Below are 5,589 nucleotides of genomic sequence, written 5' to 3' on the forward strand. Positions count from 1 at the left end.
TTGTTTTTTCTGGATGAATATCATCACTGACCTCCCACAAAGTCCTTTAAATGAAATTGCTGCAATGCATTACACTGAGGAAGAGAGAAACTGAATAAAATAAAGATGCAAAATGAAAATCCAAATCAATCAACCAATACAAACAAACAAACAAAAAAACAAACAATCAAGCATTTCTGTCTATAAACAGTTAAGAAACTTTAACATGGGCAATGTGAATTAAAGAAAAGTTGACAGCTTTATTTTTCTTCCTTTCACACCAATTTTTTCCAGAGACAACCTCTTTTATATAGTCATGTTTACAATGATACTAATAACTGGCACAGTACAAAAGCCCACAGGAAGAAGAATATTTTTCCTCTGCCACTGCTGGCAGCTCTCTCCAAGCTGAAACTTACCTGACACGTTCATCTGTGCTCTCCGATGGAAGTGACATGGCCAGGACAGTACTTTAAACTTAGACATTTTTAACCTGCAGGAAGCCATTGACTATGTTTTCTTTCTTATCAGAACAGAAATGCACATTGTCAGATTGCCTCCTATTTTTGAAGGGTACTACTGCTTTTTTCTATTCTTTCCTGGGCTGAAAGGATGGAAAAATTGTCTATGGATGGAAGTGTCTTCCTCCTCTGCACAAAAAGTTGATTTTTCTTTTTAACCTGCTTGTCTGGTGTTTGGTGTTCCCTTTATTTTGCAAATCAATGTTTTCTTGGCAATGTAGTATTTAGATTTCTTTTATTAATATAATGCTTCCCTCTCCCTACCCCAAAGCCAGAGGTGAGGTACACTAATCTTCATCAGGATGTCCTTGGTGTTGTGTCTTAGGTTCTGGTGTACACCAGAAAGAGACTATGAAGCTGGGCAAGGCTGGATGGTATTGAAAAAGCTGGGTCTTCTGGGATTAGTAAAGCTGTGTGCAGCTTTAATCTCATTTTTCTTTTAATTTAGTTCACTTTATTATGCTATTGAAGTTGTTTCTTGACAGGACTAAGTTTTTACTAGTTTTGAACAATTATCAGTTTTTCTAATTAAGGTTTTACACAGTATTATCTAGATGAATTGGTAAATTGTGGCAAATGCCTTAATTTATGTTTTGATCTGATCCACCTAGTATTGAAAGGCTTTCAATAAAACATGGTGCCATATTGTTCTAAAACAATAATGCAGTTCTAAACCTTAAAAATCTAACTCATAGTAATTTTGTGGCTTCTAACAAGGGACATTCAAACAGACTTCAGTCAAGTCTGTTGTGATATACTCTACCTCTCCCAAGTTATGAGTTTAGGGATATTCCATACACCTAAGTTAAATTACCAGTGACCTCAAAGAACCAAATCATTTTAAGACTGGGTCACCAACCAGATCCTGGTAGTGCAGAGAAAATCATAATGCTTCTAAGAGGACTCCTAAGGGCAGACCTCTGTTCTGCAACCTCTCACATACCACACACCTTTTGCCTTTATCAGCCATTGTCCTCTATCAGGTCACCCAGTAAGTCCATACTGTCTTTAGGTGTTCAGCAGAGAAAACATGCCTGCAGCACATTTTGATGTGTTTTTTTAATGTAAATCATCCTGTGATACTGGATATATCATAGCCTATGATTTTGGAGGGATAAGTCTCAATGAGGCAAGCCAATACAGACTTATGGCAGACTTCATGGAGCTGTAGGACTCTGGAAATATATTATTCTTGCTGAGGTGTGAGCTGCTTTCCCTATGGAATACTTCCTTCTGACTTTAACTTCCCATAGTGTCCAGACCACCCTGACATGACCTAAGCAGGGATTCCAGATGTTTTTGCTAACACCAAGCTGTAGTGTGTGAACTTCTGTGTACATATAGGATCTCCCAGCTGAAGGCCCTTGAGATCAAAATTTTCTTCTCTTATAGAGCATTGGTCTAATTGGCTTTTGGGTGTGGTACAAAGCACAGATTCTGTACAGGCTCTCTTCACAGAAGGGCACAGTAGAGAACAAATTAGGGCAAACCCATTTTGAAAGCAATGGCAGAGCCAGTCCCAAGCAGACCCATGGTGGGGACACAGGGCAGCAAGGCAACCACAAGCACACAATGTTGGGCAGACTTTGAACACACACAGAGATATAAATGTCCAGACTCACAGGGAGAGCTTTTCACTCATTGGTCTTGCAGGAAGGCTGTGCAAACACAGCAGAACTCACTGCCTACTTCTCCAGTGGCATCTTAGAGGAAGATGTTGAAGACAGTTGCCTCTGCCATCTTTGACCCACCATGGATTGCCATCACCTCTGAGACATGGAGTGCAGAGAAATTTGTAGGAATACAAACAGGTACAATAGGCAAAGATGCAAGACCAATTGCTTTCTGAGTGGGCATTTCTTTCTACATGTTTGCTTCCATTGCATGCATTTCAGTAGAATTAAAATTAATTTATTTGGCTCAACTTTTGAAATATTTGTGTTTATTTATTTGTTTACATTTGTTTCCATCTTTCGTGCTACTAATGTATTTCCATTAATTAGCAAGTGCTCAGCTCTTCATAGGTATTAATGTTATACAAATTTTTTTCTTGGTAGTTTTAGTCAGCTTCCTAAGCCACTGTTCCAGAAGACGTGCCAGGTTTACAGACAGGGTTTATGTTGGTGTTTTCTACATGTGGATCAAAACAGAAATGTTTGAGAGAAAGCCTTCCTTATAATAAAGAAAGAGGAATTATGCCTCATCCTATTTTAAAATAAACTTTAATATGTATTGTTTTTACATGAGCAAGATTTCTTCTCTGAGGTTTGTCATGTACTTCTGGCAGCAGGTGCTTTCCTGGCAGCTTCTTTCTCACACCTTTGGCCATTATCCTCCAATGTCACCCAGCTAACTATCACCACAGGCAGGAAATCACTCATGAATCATGACTTCTGTGCATCTCTAGGACCTCAGATCTCCTCTGACCTTAAGCACTCTCTTCAATGCCATTAAATAAATTAAATGTTTAAATTACCTATATTAGCTTTAATTGTATAATTATAGAGTCAACGAGAAATAAATCTGTAAAGGGGAAGGTCTAATCTAACAAAAGACTTGCCCTTACTTCAAAGTGGATGAACATGCCAGTGGAAATGATAGAGGCCTTTGTTGGAAATCAGCTTATGTCAAGGTTTCATCTACTATAATCGTATGATATAAACAATATCAGATTTTTTAGTTAAGGGCAAATGTCCCCATGCTATTTCAATGCTTTATCATTTCTTTATTTATCATTACATAATATCCAGGAGAAAACAGCAACTTTTATGTACTGAGATGAGGATATAGTGAAAGTCTTCCTCTGAGACACACACAGATTCCAGGCAGAGGGCAGGGGACAAGAAGAGCAAATAAAAATTCTAGTACTAGTAAAAATATCTTAAAATAGATCTGAATTGTTTCAACATGAAGAGTGGAATTAGAACTTTAATTTAATACAATTAAATCTAGTTAAGCTTGATGAACTCAGATTTAAGTTAAACTGTGCTCTTTTGCAATGTCAACAGCAGTCTCTCTATTTCCACTTACTTGTAAACTGTTCCAGAGAATAAAGTTGTGGGAAGATGAGTATCCAGATTGCCTAGGGATTAAGTTATAGGTGATTGAATATAGGCTCAAGACTAGATCTTATTATTTTCCTTTGTATAGGGCTCTAGGTGCAGGCACGTCCCAGGGAGTGATGGAGAAACTGTGCATCAGCAAAGGCAGCTTGCAGGAGACACCAGAAGCTCAGTCCTTTGCCTTTTTAATTTTCCTTCTGCAGCTCAAGACCACTGTGCAGGATGGATAGGAGCTGTTGAAGCTCTATTCAGGCAGCAGAGCAGAGGACCAAGTGGTTGAGAATGATGTGTCTTGTGAGAGCTGGCAGCAATACCTCTGTATTTTCCAAATAGTATTTGTCTTCAGTTTTCTTCTATTACACTGGGGACTGACTGCAGCTGGCCTCCATGTCTGAGTGGTTAATAAAGTTGATTTACACTGTTTATTTCTGTCAGGAGTCCATCAAGCATACTTTATTTTGCCTCTGGTAAGTCCCCAATTTGTTACTGTATAGTCTGCTTCCCCAGACACATCGATTCCATAAAAAGAAAAACATCATTACAACATATTGTCAAACTAGTCATTCACAAAGGAAAGAAGTGCACTTATTCTTACCACCTACTAACAGTTAACTCTGTTTATGCTGGCATTACCTTTTCATAGGTAAAATTTATGTGAAAAAAGTGTGTAATGTGCAACTCATGCTCATTACAGCGATTTTGACTTAGATGTTGATGTATGGGGTGCTCTAGCTTGGTTTGCAATTGTTTTAAATAAAAATTGTTTTAGGGAGGCAAAAAGACTTCTTTCCCTTCCCTTCTTTATGAAGTCTTTTCACCTTTAGGCAAAATTTCTAATGGAAGAGTTTATTTTTTCCTTTTAACTCTGCTGCAGATTTTTGCTGATGGTTCTTCCTAGTGCTGTGGTCCCACCCTCCAGGAAGAATGGGACAAATATTTCCCACAGAGAAAGAGGAGAGAAGAGTTACCTCTGGCACCTGCAAAACTAGGAATTACAATAGTCAAGATGTCCTGTAGCAACAGGGGAGCAGAAACTATATAATCTCCCTACACCCAGAAGCTCCTGGGAATTAGGATCAGAGTTTCATAAAGACAAACTGTCATTGCATCACATATACTGAAAAATAAATTGCAGGGAAGCTGGGCTATGAATTGATTCTCATTGATTAAATTCTCAGTGTGCTGGAATAGTGTGGAAGATCCAAAGGATCCTGTTGCATGACAGGTCCACATAAATCCAAGGATTTATGTCAGTGCTTTATGGAGCACCTTGGGAGTATCCAGGTTTTGTCTCTATTTGAATATAAAACTGTGGTTGATTTTCAAAGAAAATATTAGGTAAAACCTCATTTAAGGCTCAGAACCAGTAGGACATGTCATTGGTATCATGAAAGTCTTCCCAATGTCCAGAGTTGTGCTTTTGGGAAATAAGATTATAAATGGAACAAAGAGATATTTTAAAAAAAATGTTAACTCTCAGATGCTCCTGTGGTTTCCCCCCTTTGTGTGATGATGGATACTTTCCATCCATCCTCATATTGCACCATGCAATTCTCTTGTGCTGGGATGTTTGGCAATGTTGAAGCTGCTAATGGATAAGTTGACGTCCCATCACACTGATCAACATTATACAGCTCTGTTTTGTTGTCCATGATAGAATTAATGTGTTATCTGCATGTTTCCCAAAGATTCTATGCTTCTGCTTTTGTACAGCTTCTTGCACAATGGAGTCCTGGGCTATTTTTTATTTCAGGTGCTGTGTTCTTACACAAAGTGCAGATATTCTGTTATTACAAAGAATGAGTAGAAAGAACTGGGTAGATTCAAATGAAAAGTACCTGAAAGCAAGGAAAATTTGAAAAGTACCTGAAAGGCAAATACCTGGAAGCTGAAAGAGCAGATGCTAACATGGTGAGGTTGACTAAATGTAACCAATAGGGGATGATTAGATAGTATTTTTAGCAAGGCACATTTGCTATGAATGTTTTGAGGATAGTTTTCTACCTTTGTGGGAGATGGAAAAAAAT

The 5,589-nt window shown here is 38.2% G+C and overlaps 1 long non-coding RNA gene across 1 annotated transcript; it reads left to right on the forward strand.

The window, feature by feature from the left end:
• The first annotated feature begins 2,159 nt into the window (after positions 1-2,159).
• Positions 2,160-3,987, forward strand: LOC306814295. The gene is made up of 2 exons (XR_013777135.1): positions 2,160-2,311; positions 3,766-3,987. It is a non-coding gene; the product is annotated as an uncharacterized lncRNA (long non-coding RNA).
• Positions 3,988-5,589: the final 1,602 nt, after the last annotated feature.

The sequence above is a fragment of the Erithacus rubecula genome, assembly GCF_903797595.1.
Source record: "Erithacus rubecula genome assembly, chromosome: Z".
NCBI lineage: Eukaryota > Metazoa > Chordata > Aves > Passeriformes > Muscicapidae > Erithacus > Erithacus rubecula.